Here is a 19,954-nt window from a genome sequence, read left to right as displayed (position 1 = left end):
CCTTTATTCTCTTTGACTATAAGAAGTCCTTCTCCCAATTTCCTTGCCACAACCATTCACACTGCTGATGAGAACAGAAGTTCAGCATAACAGGACCTGTTGCTATTTAAAATGAGGCCCTAAGTGGCCTACCCTCACTGGCAGACTGTAGGCAGGACCTTTCTGTCTGAGATATGACAGAGTGTGGAGAAGCAAGGGACAAGAAGGTATTGATATAACGAGGCTTTGATCCACGGAAACCTGCCCAGTGGGATGGTGGTGCAGGACAACACAGAATCCAGCAGGTGTGTGTATTCTGGTGGAAGGCAGGGGAAAGGGGATGTTTATAAAACAGGAGAAGCTGCATAGCTCTTACTGTGTCCAGGAGCCAAACACAAACCTGCCCCTGAATCATTCACCAGGATGTAAAGCTGTGGTGATATTCTCTGATCTTAAGTTTAAGACAAGAATGATATCTTGCTATTGTGCTATCTATCTTCTAGATGACAAGCTGAAAATAGCTCAATGACACAGCAGGTAACTGGAAGAACAAAGAGTCACAAGTTGTGAATTATCCACACTTCTACCCTTGTTTGAATAGGTATTCTAATGCACTCACTACCAAAGATATGTAGATCTGCTGGGAGGAACAATGCACTGAAATATTAGCATCCATATTTTTTGAAAACAACCTTAAAGAGAATATGAAGCAATGTATACCAAAATTAAACAATATATGCACAGAAAATATTACAGTCAAAATACAAAGAGGGACTTTTCTGATTGTATGATTGTTTATCAATATGCTGTTTTCTGCTGTGTAGCAGAGTGGCCCTTGGTCCCAGGGAAGGCAGTAAGACTACTTGTCCATGTAAGGATTGCAGGCCTGTGGTGTACTTAGAATCATAAAATCACAGAATGGTTTGGGTTGGAAGGGACCTTAAAGATCCCCTAGTTCCAACCCCCCGCCATGGGCAGGGACACCTCCCACTAGATCAGTTTGGTCAAGGCCTCATCCAATCTGGCCTTGAATGGAGCCCTTTGCTCCAGGGACAGGGCATCCACAGCTTCTCTGGGCAACCTGTGCCAGTGCCTCACCACCCTCTGAGTGAAGAATTTCTTCCTTAGATGTAATCTAAATCTACCCTTTAGCCATACCACCTTGTCCTTTCACTACACTGATTGACAAAGAGTCCCTCCCCAGCTTTCCTGTAGGCCCCCTTTAGGTGCTGGAAGGCTGTTATAAGGTCTCCTCAGGGACTTCTCTTCTCCAGGCTGAGCAACCCCAACTCCCTCAGCCTGTCTTCATAGCAGAGGTTCTCCAGCTCTCTGACCATCCTTGTGGCCCTCCTCTGAACTTGTTCTGATAGGTCCATGTCCTTCCTGTGCTGGGGACCCCAGAGCTGAACTCCGGGTGGGATCTCACAAGAGCAGAGTATAGGGAGAGAATCACCTCCCTCATTCTGCTGGCCATGCTTCTTTTGATGCAGCCCAGGATAAGGATGGCTTTCTGGGCTGCAAGTGCACATAGCCATCTCATGTTGAGTTTTTCACCAACACTTACACCCAAGTCCTCCTCAGGACTGCTCTCAATCCATTCTCTACCCAGCCTGTATTTGTGCTTGGGATTGCCCCAACCCAGGTGCAGGATATTGCACTTGGCCTTGTTGAATTTCATGAGGTTCACACAGGACTACCTCTCAAGCTTGTCCAACAGCTTGGTGTCATCGGCAAACTTGCTGAGGGTGCACTCGATCCCAGTGTCCATGTCACCAACAAAGATGTTAAGCAGCACTGGTCCCAACACCAATCCCTGAGGAACACCACTTGTCACTGGTCTCTACCTGGACATTGAGCTGTTGACTGCAACTCTTTGAGTGTGACCATCCAGCCAATTTCCTTACCCACTGAGTGGTCCATCCATCAAATACATGTCTCTCCAATATAGAGACAAGGATATAATGTGGGACAGTGTCAAATGCTTTGCACCAGTCCAGGTAGATGATGTCAGTTGCTCTTCCCTTACCCACCAATGCTGTAACCCCGTCACAGAAGGCCACCAGATTTGTCAGGCACGATCTGCCCTTAGTGAAGCCATGTCAGCTGTCCCCAGCCACCTCTTTATTTTTTTGTGTGCCTTAGCAGAGTTTCCAGGAAGATCTGCTCCATGATCTTGCCAGGCACAGAATTGAGACTGACTGGTCTGTAGTTCCCGGGCTCCTCCTTCTAGCTATTTATGTAGTTGGAAATAATTGTTTATTACAGTAACTCAGTAATTCATGTATGTAACACGAAAGGCTTATTTTCATTTTGCTGCCCGTTGTTGAAGTTTCTCATGACAGCTTTGTATGTTATTTGCTTTTATCAGAAGTTTCTGTCTGCTGGTTTGTTGTGGTTTAACCCAGTAGGTAGCTAAGAACCACACAGCTCTTTGCTCACTTCCTTCCTACTCCCCTCTCCCCTCAGTGGAATGGGGGAGAGGAAAAAAAAAAAAAAAAAAAGGTAAAAAACTAATGGGTTGAGATAAAGACCATTTAATAGGACAGGAAAATGAATGCAATAATGATAATTATAACAATGATTTAAAAATATACAAAGCAAGAGATGCACAATGCAATTACTCACCACCCACTGACTGATGCCCAACCAGACCCCACGGAGTGGCAGCCTCCTCCCTTATCCACTCCCTGGGCCAATTCCCCCCCATTTTATTGTTCAGCAAGATGCCCTATGGTATGGGACATCCCTTTGGCCAGCCTGTGGTAGCTGCCCAGGCTGTCCCCTCCCAGCTCCTGGTGCACCCCCAGCCTCCTCACTGGCAGGGCAGCACGAGGAGCTGGAAAGGCCTTGGCTCCGTGCGAGCACTGCTCTGCCACAGGTAAAACATCAGCAGGTTATTAACACTGTTTTCATCAAAAATAGAGAACACAGCATCATACCAGCTAATAGGAAGAAAATTAACTGTATCTCAGCTGAAAACAGGCCATGTTTTCACAAATGGACTAGTATGTCTGGCTTTGGGTTATGGTACAGTCCTTTGTTCATGGTACAGACCCTGCATGTCCATGCCATGTCCTGACTGCCCATGGTTTCTTTTCCTGAATCCAGCTGCCATCTGGCAGTGTGGTGGCATACAGGATGGTTCTCCTTGTCCCAGAGACACCCATGGGAAAGACACTCGATTTCATGATGGAGCTATGAGCAACCAGCTCTCCTTTAGGCAGTCTCAGGACCCAGCCAGGGTGTTTTTAAGCATTATACCACAGAGCAGCCCTGCCCAAAGGGCTTCTTAGCATGCTTGAAAGTTTGCATTCAGCAGGCCCAAGTTAGATGAATGTGGTATTGCTTACACTATGCCTAGCAGCACATAGCAAGCATATTATGCCACTGTTCAGATCACCAGTGAAAGTAGCTTGTCACAAGTAACTACCTACATTAAGTCATTTCTGGGAAAAAATCCAGAACTGTTAATGCTGTTAAGCAATTGCTATTACTTGACTGAATTTGCCTTGGGCAAACATTAACAGTGACACTGCATTATGCATTGGCAGGGATATAAAGACATGAAATTTGAAAATAAATAACTGTCTAGGCTAATTCTTCTTCTTAACAGCAGTCTTCAATAGCGTCAGAAAGAAGTATAGACCTGAGTACAGACCTATGAGCAAACTTGCACTCAGCTCACCTGTGTGAAGGAATTAGGCATTGTTATGTTCTTTTCAAAACCAGGAGAAGTAAAGCACAGAGATCAAGACCGATGTTCTCAAACTACATTAACACAGCTCAGGTATTTGCATGAGAAAGGACTGAACTGTTTTATTCTCCAGATCTTCACTGCAAAACCTATAAATCTTTCCCAGAAACAGGTTCCTGAGAACCCCCTGTCACTCAAAACATCTTGGATGTCCATCATTAGGTATGGCAGTTATCTGCTGTCACCCAAAGCACCCTGTAAATATGCTGCTATAAGCATGAGAGACTGATTTGCTGCCTTGTCTGCACCACTGATGTCAGTGATCTTCCACGTCACCCTTAACCTACATTTTGGGTTTGGGTCCCCACAGTTGACTCCCTTGAATGAAAATATCTATATAAATGACCCACTTTAGGAAAGTGTTGAACATCTGCAGTTCTTACGGAGTTCACCTCAGGACTGCCTGAACAATCCCCTAGCGCTTCTGCTTTTTGGTTGGTGTTGTCCCTGTTGAGCAACATTAGGACAAAAGAGACACATGATAAATGTGACTGAAACTACACAAAAGGGTAGATGGGCCATGTGACCAGGCACAGCAGTGGAGCCCTGGTAGAAGGAAGCCCTGCTGAAACAGGGATCTCTAGATAAACAGCAAAGTCTGCTTTCTGCAACCTTCAGCAGTTTTATTCTCCAAGTCACATTGTCAATTCAAACTGTGGGAAATAAATATAACTGGCAAAATTTGGGGCCAAGACTTCTCCCCCTATGGGAAGCATTACATTTAATAGAGTATTTTTTCATCCACATAAACACCTAGTGTACCAATAACAAAGACCCTTATGTGGTAGGAATTAAGCAGTTCTGGCTCCAGTCTCTGCCACTCTGTTGCTGTGGAGCTAATCCTAGCACAGGAGAAAAGATCCTGCCTTTTTGCTCTATCCCCTGGACAACCATACTATATAAACAAACTGCTACCTCATTCCCATTGAAGGAAAGTGGTCCTTACCAGTGATGCCAGAAGGGCTCAATTGAGCCCGTGCCAAAAGAACAAATGGTGTCAGCACATTTCTTAAGAATCCAGATGACAACATCACAACAAAGCATTAGCCTTGATATGGAAACACAAAAACTTCATTATAATTGTCTGACAGAAATGTGCACAGAGGCGGATTTGGTTTCTAGGTCATGATGGGCACAATACAATATGTTCATAGCACAGTCTGTGTTTTTCTCCTTTCCTGTCCACTGCCAATGGCTTTCATTTCCTTTGACTTAAGGGTCTGTCTTTCTAATTTCTGATTCTTTCGTTCTTTCCACACTGATTTCTTTTCCTCTTGTGTAGTTACCTCCAGCTTTCCTAGTTCTTTGGTCTCTTCCATCCTCATCTCCCTTTCCTTCCACTTGTATAAATTCATTTGCTACATCAGCACAATCTTCCTGCTTCCTTTCATATCTAATGTGACACTTATCTTAGTCCTCCTTCCTTTTTGCCATCTTTGATTTGTTTCTCAGAAACACTGTTCTTTGTTTCATGAGTGGTCCCAACACCTTTGAGACATAAAGTAAAATATAACACGATCTTCCTCATCTCATTTTCATTCCCTCTCACAACGAATTCTTCTCCCCCATCCCAAGTTTCCTGCTTTTTTCTCCTCACACAACAGCAAGCCATGGAACTCTGTTCAATGCCATGTCACAGTCTCCTTAAGGTTTTATTTTATTTTATTTTATTTTATTTTATTTTATTTTATTTTATTTTATTTTATTTTATTTTATTTTATTTTATTTTATTTTATTTTATTTTATTTTATTTTATTTTATTTTATTTTATTATTTTATTTTATTTTATTTTATTTTATTTTATTTTATTTTATTTTTTTTACCCATCATATTTTCACTTTCTTATTGCTTATCTCCCTCTTAATGCCAGGTTTATTGCCTTTTCTGTATTAAAAGCACTTTTGACTTCCCCTTGCTCCTCCAATGACTGCTTTATCTTCTTTCTCCCTTTTATGTCGAAGTGGGCTGAATAATGTCAGGTCACATATTTCAGTTCCATCCTCAACTCTTGAAGGCGTTCTTCTCCTTGCATTCATCTGCAGCCACACTTAATGAAGTCTTTAACAATGCCTTCCAATTCAAAATTTAGAGAATTCTAAACCTAAAACTGGAGTATTTCAATGTGTCAGTTCTCTCTTTCAAAGGCAACCTTAGTCTGAAATTGTACCTCCTCCCACCACTTGTGACACTGGTGTCCCCTAGTCCTCTTCTATTTCTTCAGCATATCTGTCAGAAGCATGTCCTTGTCTTTCCTTAGTTCTCGGTGGGAATCCCAAATGTATTTGCCCTTGCTTCCATTCTCTTTCATCTTTATATCTTACCTCTGGTTAATCTCATCAACAAAGCACAAACTTAATTATCCTCTCAATACAGATGACCTACACATCTCTTTCTTTTATTCGGACCAACACCTCTCCTTTAAAATCTTAGTTGAATATCATGGTAGCACCTAATTCCCATTAGCTGCAATTGTGTTAACTTTATTTGTGAGTTCTGCTCTGCATCAAACATTAACTCTGTTCCCTGAAGGCTCATCATGGGCTATTTCTTCCCTATTTTTCTCTCAGTCAGTGCAGTATCTGTTAGCTCCCACTTCCAGTTGGTTCCTGGTATCACTATGCAGCATTCGTTATTGGTTGCACATACTGTAATTCAATTTTATTGGGAATTAAAAATCTAAGTATTTTTAGAGCCAGATTTAAACTTGCATAGACTCATAAATTTACTTTCTAGCTGAGCTGCAAGGTCTCTTGCTTTTCATAATAACTATCTATTTGTGCGAAGATAGATATTGAAAACGTACATCCCCTATCATTTGAGACACTGTCTTTTATCCAACTGTCCAACAAAAATACTTATCGTCATATCTCAGTCAGTTCAATGTCATATCCAGCTGGAACAGATGGCCACTTCCCTAGTGGAGAAGTCTTCCTGTGACTGACCTTACCTTGCTGCCATCTCTGTCTCCTTCTTCTTCAGATCTCTCTTCTTAAGTACTCTCAGCCTACTGTCATCCTACATCCTTCCGATCAGCAGAAGCATTCTGACCATTGGCCCTTTCGTCATCTGCCTGCTCAATTCTGAAACAAAAGTTTCTATGCTGTTTGCTAGGCAGCCCCTTGCACTCGATGGATGAAACCTCTAAGTATACGAAAGGAAATCCTTCAGTTTCCTCTGAAAGTTATCTTAAAACTTTTCTTTGACACGTAGCCTTGCAAAAATCTGTAAACAGTGTTGCCGATATGGTAGGGCTACCGGCATGGAGAGATTGATTGTGTCATTGTTTCCTTCTTTGTCAATCTATTGTGTCTTGACCTATGCTTTCACTGAGCATTTTTTGGGTCAGGACTTATCGGTCCTGCCCTGATGTGGTGACTACTAAGGGTTACAAAAAAAAAAAAAATCATAAACAGCCAACACTGTCACATGTAGGACCTGTAATAATAGCACATTTCCCTGAGATAGACTGTCAGCTCTTGCTAGTATTCGCTCTTGCTAGTATTCTTTTTATATGGGAAAAGAAAGGAACAGGATTTATAGCAACTTTATTTTCAGTGTTTGGTAAAGGAAAAAAAATGTCTAAGTGATTTTACTGTTTTTCTCAGCAGGTTTCCCAAGGCAGCAATCCCTGATGTGCAAACACTGCTGACGAGAAGCTGGGGGTGCGTTCCACCATTCTGCATCCTGACACGCTCAGAGGTGAGGAAGGCAGGTCTCTGCTTATTTACAGTGCAAGAAGAGGTCATAATTTAATCCCCAAAACCAGTGAGTTTCACTTCTAGAATAATGAATAGATATTTACAGAGAGAAATGTTGTTTGTAGAAATGAGAAAGCTGGCTCTTAGCAGCAACGCGGGTGTTTTTCCACAAGGGCAGCCAAGTGTAACAGAGTCACCCAGAAATCTTTAGCCTCAGTGCTTTTCATCACACTCTGTTGGTGGTCTCCTGACATTCATTTATTGGGCTCTGTTCCAATAACTAAAATGACAAATGGCATTTTTTTTAAGTGTGTGTACTGCTATGATCTGGTAGTATGCACAGCTGATTCCACCAAGAATAAGCTGCAGAATAGAAAAGATGGACCTGAATCTGTATTACATTTTTCAGATAACAAGATATATTATTCCTGTGATTTATTTGAAGCATATGAAATAGCTGCCTTTTTTTTTTTTCCAGTTAAACTCATTGAAAAGACAATAGTCCACCCACTTGAGTTCCAAACTTTATTTTTTTTTCCCCACAGGAGGACAAATTTAGAAGGTACACACTTCATCTCTCTCCTGTATAAACTCATGAATTAGTACCACATAAGTACTACATCAAGCAAACAGCTGCAGCACATGATTCTCTGAGCTGGTAATGATTCAACACTGGTAGGGAAAGGACAGAGCTATGATACCACTTCTGACACACACTGTTGAGCATCTTACTCTACTGGTAAGAAGTGTTTGGATTTCTCAAATTAAAGAAAAAAAAGTTGTGTGAGAGAAAGGCTGTACACATACTCATATATGTGATTAGATCAGTGAGTGAGACTGCTTCAGTTGTTTTGCATTCAGGCCCAGTTATTGGCAGCTTTAGCAGACTGGAGTTCCATCTCAGTGCACACACACACTCAGATAATTGGTCTGCAGAGAGAAGGACTACAATGATAAACTGATATTTCATCCTATTTGTTATTCAAATCACACTTCTCAGTGCACCTTTGACATTACCTTCCATCATAACAGATTTATAAATAATTCTGGTTTGTAAACTATGTTTGATAACATCTAGGATAGTTTCTAATTGGGTTAAGGAATGAGTGTTCATTTTAGATTCTCTTTGACAATTTCTGTATCAAATACTTTCAGTCTGGGTTATAGAATAGAACGGAACAGAACAGAACAGAACAGAACAGAATAGTTCAGCAGGAAGGGACCTACAAAGATCATGTAGTCCAACTGCCTGACCTCTTCAGGACTAACCAAAAGTTAAAGCATATTTTTGAGGGCATTGTCCAAATGTCTCTTAAATGCTGATGGGCACAGGGCATCAACCCCTCACTCGGAAACCTGTCCCTGTGTTTGACCACCCTCACGGTAAAGACATTTTTCCTCATGCCCAGTCTGAACCTCCTGTGGCGCAGCTCTGTGCCATTCCCATACACCCTGTCTTCAGTTCCCAGGGAGCACAGGCTCAGACCTCCTTCTGCTTCCCCTCCTCTTAAAGCTGCAGGGAGCAGTGAGGTCGGCCTTTGGACTCCTTTTCTCCAGACCAGACAACCCAAGAGTCCTCAGCCTCTCCTCGTAGGACACGCCTTCCAGCCCTTGTACCAGCTTTGTTGCCCTCCTCTGTATGCGGTCAGGTATCTTAACAATTTGTACACAGTACTCAAGCTGAGGCCACACCGACTCTAAATATGGCAGGATAATCACCTCTTTTGACTGGAAGGCCATGCTGTACTTATTGCATCCCAAATTGCAGTTTGCCTCTTGACTGCCAAAGCACGCTGCTGGCTTGCGCTGAGCCAGCTGTTGACCAGCATCCCCAGGTCCCCTCCTGCTGAGCTGATCTCCAGCCACTTGTCTCCTATTTGGTACTGGTGTCCGGTATTACTCCACCCCAAGTGTAGAGTCTGGCATTTTCCTTTGTTGAACTTCATGCCTTTGCTAATCACCCAGCGCGTGCTCCAATCTATCTCATTCATTTGAGTTCATGTTAAGAAAGACAATAAAGTTAAGTAGCAGCTGGTCATTAGAAGCTTATATATTTCATATTCAGTACACATGTGTCTCTTAATCCCAAATAAATTGTATTAATCACAATTTAATTATGTTTCTGCCCTATTAAATTAGAATTAGAGGCTGGAGCTCTCAATGAAACCAGTCTGAGTTTTGCCATCTGCAGATCAGGCTTTGTATTTCCTACTGGGTATTTTTATAATATTTAAATTTTAAAAGTAATAATTACCTATGGATATTAAAACACCTCTGACAGTTGGCACTTATCCACTATTAATGGCTAACCAGGGGTCCCCTTCAATTGTGTGTATAATTCAGTCATCATTTGGAAATTAATTATCAAAATATACATATATATTTTTTGTAGAGTGAAAATGGAGTTAGTTTCTGATATGGAAAAGTGCTAAAGACTCACATCTTCCATTAAAAGCCTGAGATTTGCAAACATTTAGCAGTTCCCAGAAGCTGTCTCTTAACAACAACCAAATGCTGAAGGTTAAAGCAACAGAAGTGGGTACATATTCTCCATGTATTGAAGGGCTGACCCCGACATCAGACAAAATTCCCATTCATTTAACTGGCATTTTCCTCGAGTGAAATCTGAAGGCCTGGATCATACCCATGTGTACATATAACTACATGGGCCTCTATTGGCCATGAGACATTTTCTTGTGCAGTATATTGGTTTTAGCTGTCTTGAGATATTTAAGATATCCATGTAGAAGGGGAAGATATCACAAAGGACTTCTCAGAGACCTGTATTTTTCTGGAGCATCAGCTAGACAAGAGACTGCACACCTTGGTTCATACTGGTTGACATTAAACACTAGTTCAGATAATGGAATCCAATCCACATTTTCCATCATATATTCAAATGTCTTTTGAGTGTGTAAAAAATATAAAATAGGTAGATCTTAGCTATCTTCCTTGGGTAATGTACTTTGAAAACAAGAGAAATTGTTCTGCACAAAATTCATAAGCTCTGCTGTCAGTTTTGAGCAGTCTTGGACAACTTTGTCCAAAATTTATTCCAGCTTCAGTCTGGAAACTCCAAAAAAAAAAAAAAAGCTATGTGAAATATGCTGTAGAATTTCAGTAATTCCTGGTATGACATGAACCTCACAGGTCAGAATAAGAGTTCTCTTCTCTATACATCATTTTTTATTACCACTCTCTGCTGAGTTAGACCCTTCTTTCTGAAGGGTTAACTGCCCCTTGCACTGGCTTTTAAATTATCTCTATCCATAATGAGGGAATACTGTTAACATTTCTGTATGGAAGGGAATATTCTCATTTCTTTCAGATTGTACTTTTCATGAAGGGAGAAACCAAACATAAATAGAGAGGGAAGTGGTACAGGTGTCTTTACTCCATCTCTCTTTTTCCAAGAATTAGCCTCAGGATCTCCCTGAGGACAGGAACAGCTACTTTAAGAGTGCTTAGTTACTGGAATAGGGAAGGAAAATATTACTCTAAAACAGCAGAAAACCTGAAAATAGGTGCTTGGGAGCATCTCAATATAAAATAAAGTGCATAGGCACAAAGCATTCAATTATACATCTGGGGATCTATAAACCTGCAGCCTTAGGAGCACAAAACAAATGGAAGCTGTAAGCAAGGCTACAGCACTATTCAGCAAACACTTGGCAGTCATTTCCATTTGAGAGCCAGGATGCAATACTCAGGGAGTGCTCCAGCTGCACATGACTGCTGTTATTTGTATGGCTTTGGCAGTATGGTTTTAGCAGACTGTCTCCCTTGTTCCTCAGTTTGGTTGCTACTACTTTGGTGTTTTTTTGAGGAATCTTGTTTACTGCTTCCAAGTGCCAGATGATCTGTCTTCAGTGAATGTCAATTATCTTTTACTGTCACTTCAGGTTTTCTCTCTCATATGTGTGACCACACAGTTGCATGTGGCTGCTCATATTTATTTGTTCTGTTATGTTTTGAGCCAAGGGAATACATTAGGACACATCTAACTTACAGTATTGTTTTAAGCTGTTTACGGGGATTCAGATTTAGATGGTCAGGACATCTTTTAGCAGAATTTTCTTAGCATTATCTACTTGGCAAATTTACTTGTCATGGTACTGCTAGCTAATGGACAGATCAAAGAGAAAAATACAATCACAAATTTTATAGACTAATGACAGATTTAGCACTGCTACTTAGAAAAGAGAAAAGCTGCAGAATACATTTTAAAATTATGTATGAAATCACTTGCATGATCATGGATCTAAGGTGGTCCTAAGATACCTAAAATGTCCTATCTGTTTCTGTGATACAGGGTACTTTCATGATGTTCCATATTCACTCCGTTGTCTTCATTTTGCTGGAAAGACTTGGGATGTATTACAACGAATGTCTGAGAGAAAACGAGGGACATGGAAAAGCATCCTTCTGGGCTAAATGGCTATTGTAAAGTTGCCAAGGTTGAAGGTTTCAGTTCTTGTGAGTTTTGTGTTGTTAAGTGCTTTTATTGAGTTGGGTAGACATGAACTGAAGCTAGTTAAGTTCCAAATGAATATAGAGAAAGACCATTTGACTGTGAAGATAATCCTGCATTGGAACAAGTTCCCACTGAGGTTGTGTCATCCCTGTCACTGGAGACCCAGCTGAACGAAGTCCCGAGACACCGGGTCTTCCCTCACAGCTGAACCTGCAAGGAGAAGGAAGATGGACTAGACACCCCCTGAACTGGCCTCCTACCCTGAATTATCCTGTAATTCAGTGAGTCTGTGAATTTTTCCTTTGAAGTAACTGGTTAGAAGCAAGTCCTGTAGAAGATTTTACATATGGAATCTGTAAAAACTTGGAGTCAAAAGCACAGACAAAAGGCAATTAGTTGGGATCAAGGAATAGTTACAGATGAGAAAACTCTTTTTTTTGTGGGGTAGGCAGTTCTTCTTCCTTTTTGTGGTTGCTCTTGCCTAGAAGTCACATTACAAAGGGCATTTCCCTGTAAACATGGGAGAGAAAGTCTATAACCAGTAATTTAAAGATGATGCTCATGAAAAGGTACCTTCTCTTCATATAAGTGTTAAAACACAGCAAAACCATTTGAGCAAGGAAGAAAACTCTTTCTTTTGCCAAACTTTGTTCTTAGATGCAAAAGGATGTCCATGAATCTTATCTCCAGCTTCTGTGATCTGGTAGGATAGAAACTCCTGTTTGGCTTTTCAATCTGTTTGCCCAGAGGCCAGACCTTTTCAGTAAGATGTCCAAAGCTAAGACCCTTCCCCAGCCAGGATTTAAGGAGCTGCCGATATTTTACCTATTTAGTTTATAATGTTTCTTTCCTTCCCTCTGATAATCATCCTTTGACCGTTTATTATTATTATTTTTTATTACTATTACTTATTTCTCCATCATGCTTGACTTTAAAAAGACACTGTGCTGCAGCCTATGTAACTGGTGGCCATTGCAAATACATGAGCCATGAAGAAAGGAACATTTGTATTCTTTATGGAAACATGGAGATGTGTGATAGAGTCTAGTTAAAACAGCTTCTTCTGTAATACATCTATCAACATAGTTTGAATATCCAATAACATAAATGGTGAAGAGTTGTCTTTGTCAGTGTGATAACCCTACAGGCTAAAACATTTTGGGCTGCAGAGGGTACTACCTCTTATGCAAGCTGATCATCTTCTTTCCCTCTGATCCTGTGAACTGCTTGTGTATTTTGCTTTAGGTTACTTCCTCTTCTGGAGGGTTTTCCAAATGCCTCAACGCCGAGGATCATTGCTTTCCTGCTCCTCTAGCGTAAATCCATCATTGCCTGAAGTGTAAATTACATGTACCGTCTTGTGTAGTCACAGAGAAAAGAGGAATTTAATTTCCCCAGACCAGTTTTTTGAACAGTCCCTGAGGGAGGGCTCTGCTGAGCATTGCCAAGTGTGTTCTCTGTCTAATGCCTAAAGTGGAGATTTCCAGTCCATGGGCTGTGAGCACAGAGAGACTGACTCTAGGATAAACAAAGGCTTTCTCAGGGTTCCTCCTTGTTTCAAACTACTAACCCCCTAGTTTTGCAAACCAATAAGGATAGAAAGTGCAGAGAGCAGGACTACTTATAGATCTACAGTTCAATATCTAACATGCATTAGAAAGAATGGGCACAGTATCAAGAAATGAGTATCTACAGAAAGAAATGCACAAATTGTTTGAAGTCTCTAAACTTAAACATGCAGTGGTCTTCTCTCCACTAACTGAAATGGCAATGTCAAAAGTGTTAGTTGTTGAAATCAAATCTTGAATCTCCAGGGGCTCCTAGTTGCAAAATAGTTTTTCTACTTTGAGCTTAAATATATTCATCCCACTAACAAAGAATCGTTGTTCTGCTTCCAGAAATATATTGGTGGGTAATGTATGTGAAGCAGGTTATGCAAAAGACCCACTTCCCTGAAACTGCTGCACAGTGACTGTACATATCTAGCTGAGGAAGTTGCCATATGGAGAGAAATCACTGGAAACCTGGCATTGCGTATGAAATTCTGGTGTGATAAGATAACTGAGAGAAATTACTTTAGGGAGAAAGATTCTTGCAAATAAAGGGTCAGAATTAATGATGCAAATAGCAAAGCTCCTGGCAGTTACTTAGCTCCTGTTTAGAGGACTTGTTTTACTCAACCAGGGTTAAGCTAGTGCAAAATCTTTATGTAGCTGTTGACTTCTAATTAAATGAGACAAAGATTTATGTGTTTATTAATATAGCCATGTATATATATGCTCCATCTGTATTTAATGCTAAAATCATTTTAAAGTGAGAGGGTTGTGACAATTTAGTACACTTGCTGCTAAAATTACCAGTTTCAAATTCAGGCAAAAATGAAATAGTTTCTCTACTATTATTTTAAATTAAGTAACTATAAATATATAGAAAAGTATAATGTTAACGCTGTTGATTTAGTCTTGATGCTGTTCTTAACATTTGCATATTTTCATAGCTTTTTGTAACAGGAACAATCCATTACAACTGGAAAAATGTATTTCTTACTGTAGTGTTTCTCTAGTTCAGAAGTTAAATTCAGCTCTATAGCTCTATTAACATCCACCCTGTGGGATAAAGCAATCACTTTGCAGCTACAGTCATTTGAAACTTTTTCAGCAAAAGCTAGTATCAGACCATACTCAAATATCAGCTCATGTTTTCATACTTACCCAATACTTCAGCCAGGTTCCCCACAGTTTACAGAATTTTTAGTTAACTTGGACAAAGTTTTGAGCAAACCTGGGGTTAATTATGACTTCATGTAGAAACCATGATAAACACTGTGGTTTTGTAGAATTTTGATTCAAAACCAGGCAAGACTTGTGGGTTTTGGCTGAGCATCACTGAGTTTCAGTTGTATGTTAACCCAAAACTGAAAACAAAAATTGTTCCAGTAACATTTGAAAAATAAAGGGCACTGAAACCCCACACAACTGAGTTTACAGACATCTGTTTGCAGCCCAGCAATCTGTTTCATGGCTTTCTGTGAACACCTGGTGACAACATTTCATGCCAACAACATGAACTGATGTGATATTATAGAGGCTTTTTCCTTGTGTCTTGAATGATACAATGGATCACTTCACATTTTGGGGTTACCCAGGTAATCTCTGGACCTTCTGACATACCAGCACACCACATGTGCTGGTCTTGTTGTGCCTGACATATATAAATTTTGAAATAAGTACTAGATCCCTCATGTTTCTGAGTCAAAACTTCTTTCCCTGCTCTATGACAATTGTTAATGCTGTCCCCAAAGTCTGAAAAGAAAAAAAAAAAAAAAAAGACAGAAAAAAAGAAAATGGAGCAAAAGTCTCAGCATACACAGAGGAGTTCCTAATATCTTATTTCACCACAACTGTCTCTGGAAGAATTTGTTTCAATAAAGCTCCCAGCTGGAGCTGTAATCAAGTCCATCTTTTAGAAACAGTCTGACTGACAAACTAACAAACAGCAAATGGTGGTGTCAGTGAGATTGGTGATAGCCAAAGGAATTATCCTGTGCAAGTGGAAAACTGAGACCTTTGCTGTATATAGCAATTGTCTAAGAGAATTTAGAAATACAGCAGTCACAGAGAAACCCTTTCTTGAGATAGATTCAACAAGAAAAAAATCCCATTTGGGACAATATGCCTGAATTACATAAAGTAAGTCTGTATTTCTATATCTATTTAGTACCTCAAGGCTCATTTGATAGGCATTCACACTCCTATGGAAAGGCTGTGTCATGCTTAAAAGCCTTCATAATGCTAGAATTTATTGAAATTTTACTCAGTAGTTTCATATCTACAGTAGCAACATCTGCTTAAAATGCTGATTTTTTTTTATTTGCGGTGTTATTGCTGATATGTTCTCACATTGTTCTTGCGTAATGTTAAGAGTCAAATGGCTTTGCTTTGCTCTTCTCTTTTTGTATATTTAAAAAGCATCAGCAAAGTTTTCTAGCAGCAAAGCATAGCTGACAGACTTTTGGGAGGTATTGTTCTTGTCCCTGTCACTATGGCTTCATGGCACATTCTCACCCCAGGCAGCTGAGGCATCTCACTATTTTCAGATGAAGCAGTGGAGTGCCACATTGGATCCTAAAGTACTTGCATTTACGCTAGTGTCGTGCTTTAATAAGATTAACACACCTGGGATTTTGTACAGAAATTATTCTCCAGGGGGGTGCCATGCTCCCAGTCTGAATTCACCACATTTGAGTATCTCTACAGAGCTCAGCGTTGCACTCCAATCACTTTCCAGCAGCGTTACAAACATTAATTGCCTCTAGGGTCTTTTCATAATGTTTTCACATCATTGGCATTGCTGTAACTCATTATATTCTGATGACTGTAGCAGAAAAGATCTGTTGATTGGATCACTATTTTTATCAACTTAACAAGTACATTTGCTAGCACTAGCTTTGCCTGGTACCAAAAGGAACCACTAATTGTAGGAATTACTGAATGTCATTATTGGATGACTTTTAACTAAGCTGTGTTGTCTTAATCTTGAATGAGAAAAATAAATATGTAAAATTGGCAAAAAGTGAGCTAAAGAACCCAAAGAACAAGATGTATTTCAAAAGCAGCTTTCCAAAGCTGTTTCTTCTAGGAAGGGCTGGCATAGTCTTCTTCTGCCATTTGATCTTACTGTAAAAGACCCTTTCTGCTCCACTTACAGCTTCATTCACAGTCACGTATCACCATAAAACAGCATGTATTAGAAAAGTGTTTCTGGCTGCCTGGATTAGGGCCAGATCCCATTGCCCTTCCTTTACACTCAAGAGATTGAACACTGACTGGCATCAGTAGTTTGGCTGTGATTACACATTGCTGGGTTGGTGTTTATGAAAAATGACCAAAAAGAAGGGGAGATAAACAACGGGGCAAGGAAATAGACAAACTGGCAAAAACATTAGCAAGGACTTCATCCAGCTGAATAAGAGATAAGGGGGTAGATATCTGACTGGAGGAGTTTTGCAAGGGCTTGTATCTGTTGGAGAGCTAAATTAATTTATTTATAAAAGGATATGTAATATACACGGAACTGGAATCATCAGCTGATTTTTTCCCATTGCAAAGAGTACCAGCATGTTCTTTGGCAAGTCTTTTATTTGCGCATGGATCTTAACCTTGTCACTTTTCCCATGTGTAGCAGCATTGATGAGGAGTTTTGTAAATAACATCAACAACAACAAAATACAGGAATGAAAATATTACTTTGCCCACTATTCTTACTAGAGAAGGAGGCTTGTCTGAGTTTAAAAATATTCTGCAAGACTGCTGATAACATTTATGAGGCATAAAAAAGATGGTTTGGATTGAGACAGAGGTCTACTCTTTAGGAGAGATATGAAAGGAGCAGAACAAAAATCAAATGCATATTGACCACCCACAACTCCAGCCTCTGATTCCAGAAACTGCACTTTCCTCATCCTAAACAATGAGAAGGGGAGTCAAGGGGACTAAAGAGGATGCATGGTAGCTTCGCTCCAGTTCACTCACAGATAGATGGACAACTCATTTGTGTACCCTCCACCTTCAAGCTCAGCTTTGCATTGACCAAGGTTTTCAGCTGCTCTTCAGTTTTCAATTCTTTGACTCAGTACAGTTTAAGAGTTTAAAATCATAATAAGTCCCAACAGAGTCAGATGAGTCTCGCTGTAGGGGTCTCTGCCAGGAGCAGATGAAGAGAAATTCAGTGAGGGCACCAAACCCAGTTGTTTTCTATGGCTTGTTCCCTATTACTCACCCAGCACCCATAGCCATGCTGGTATGGATGTCAGAGGATGCTCCCTTTTCAAGTTCCTCAGCATCTGTTTATGTTATCTTGTCCCTTGTTGCACCTGCTGAAGATTTTGCCTCTGTCTTACACTCTCAGAGACAAGAATAAGAAGTTTTATTTCAGACTGACTTACCTCTCTTTCAAGAAAAAAACAAAACAAAACAAAACAAAAAGCCACAAGACCTGCCTAAAAATTTTCAAGCAGGCATCCAAAAATAAAAGGCCCCAATTTGTTTCTAGTCACTTAACATTGAAAGAAAGAGAATGAAACGTGTTGGAAATAAAGGGTTCCAAGGCTGGGGTCAGCGTTTTTTAATCCATCTGTGTACTGCTGAGCATAATGCTTGGCCCCACAAATCTCAGCCTTTTATACCTTCAATATAAACACCAAGGCAGTTTTCTGGGCCCATATTTCAAGCTTGTCAAATAAATTCTCCCAAGGACTGAAGGACCAACAAAAACCCTCTTGCCTTTCCATCCATTTTTTCTTCTATTTGCCTTTTAACATGCATACAGCAGTAATGTATCACTGGTATTTGCACATTAATCCTAAAGGTACAATAAAATGTAAGAATCCACTGTAATCCTTTCTCCCTTTCAGGAGAGGATAGGCAGACAAAGCATGCTTAATGCAGCAGTTCTGAAAGCTTTTTCATCTGAGCCTCCCTCTTTTTGGAGAGTTTGCTCTGCTCGAGTGCTCCTCTCTCATCAAATACACATAGACCTCATGCCTTGCTCTGCTCCAGACCCTGCTTGCCAAACTCTGTTCCTGCCCCCTTACAGAAATCCTTTGCAGCTCAAGCTCCAGCAGAGCCAGCTTTGAGCTCATCCAGCCTAACTGCCAATTCCTACATCTCAGCTTAGCCTCTTGCTGTCTACTGCACCTAACCTAATCCAACCCTTGCTAGACTGAATACTATGCCTCCTCTAAGCCTCCCAGATAGGAGGGAGCTATTGCATGGTAGGAGAGGAGAAACAATGACCAAAGAGAATTGAGGGTGGAGAAGGACAAAAGGTTGATGGACCTTCCTTGGGATGTCTCGCTTCTGAGCTGAGGGTATATTCTGGTCTCCCTCAAGGTGGTTGTCTCACCAGTCAGAAAACAGCTGGCTTTAATTATGTTTAAAAGGTACTTTTTGACTGAGGTGATGGCCCAGCTCTAGAGCAAAAGTAAGAAAAAGCAATCCTTAGGGAATGACTACAACCAACAGGCTTCAACCAGCTCCTTCAACAGAAATAGTTAAAAAGCTGTCCAGAGTAGACTTAAATTTGAGAAAAACAGGAATCATTTTGCTGCTCAGGCATGAATGGGGTGATATAAACCTAGTTTTGATGGGAGATTTTTCATATGCTCTATATGAGCAATTTATTCTTCGTTTGATACATGAATGTGATGTCTCTAATTTTATCATAATAGCGACCTTGACGGAATGTAATGATCCCATTACTCAAAAGCAAGCAGGGTGGAAGGCAAGAGGGTTGTCAGGACCCTGAAGGCTGAGTCTCCTGTTGTGTACCTCTGAGGCTGACAAAGCAGGAAGCAAGGATTGGTGTGAGCTCTGAGGGCTCTAAGCCTAGAAGAAAGAGAGCACCATGTGCTGAAGTTGGGCTGCCATTTTAGACTCCCTTCCTCCTTCATGCCTTGCTTTCTTTACATCGTAAGTGCAGCAAGACCAGTCTTAAGCTAGGGGAGCAATCCCAGGCTTGTACTGTGGTACACTGATAATTGCTGATGAATGCAGTTTATTTGAATGCCAAGGAATTGTGCAAGGAGAAGGCTGATTTTACTCTCTGTGATTGTTCTGATGTGTTGGGTTTAATTTCTCACACAGCTCTGGAGATTTTACTGGTTAATTTTCTGTCTGTCCTCCCAGATATAAGCTATGTGTTAGGAAAATGATGGATGATGTGAAGGGAAGATTGCTGTGGCAATGATGCATTTCTCCCATTCCACTTCTAAAAGTTAAGGACAGATTGTGCTCCTCACTCAGCACAGCAGGCCTAGGGATTAATGAAATATCACTTGTGCCTTCCTTCCTTTGGCATCAGGTGTAGTATTCATCCTTCCATTCAAATGACCATGCCTTCAAAACAGGTTTCCCCCATGCCAGCACTACTGTGGTGAGGCAAAGGTCTGCCAGAGCTAACTGATGGGGCTTGGCAGCAGCTGGGAGCAGATTAGGGAGAAACTTGTGCAAAAGAGGAGAAATGTGTATGGGAACAGTCCTGGGATCATCT

The 19,954-nt window shown here is 40.7% G+C and overlaps 1 long non-coding RNA gene across 1 annotated transcript; it reads left to right on the top strand.

Moving 5' to 3' along the window:
* The first annotated feature begins 6,836 nt into the window (after nt 1-6,836).
* LOC308189632 lies at nt 6,837-11,766 on the top strand. Its single transcript, XR_013946490.1, has 3 exons — nt 6,837-7,432; nt 7,977-8,170; nt 11,744-11,766. It is a non-coding gene; the product is annotated as an uncharacterized lncRNA (long non-coding RNA).
* Nucleotides 11,767-19,954: the final 8,188 nt, after the last annotated feature.

Source organism: Anser brachyrhynchus (assembly GCF_964034855.1).
Source record: "Anser brachyrhynchus genome assembly, chromosome: 2".
Taxonomy (NCBI): Eukaryota; Metazoa; Chordata; class Aves; order Anseriformes; family Anatidae; genus Anser; species Anser brachyrhynchus.
Note: the sequence above shows the minus strand (reverse complement) of the source record. Positions and strands in the feature narration are given on the sequence as shown.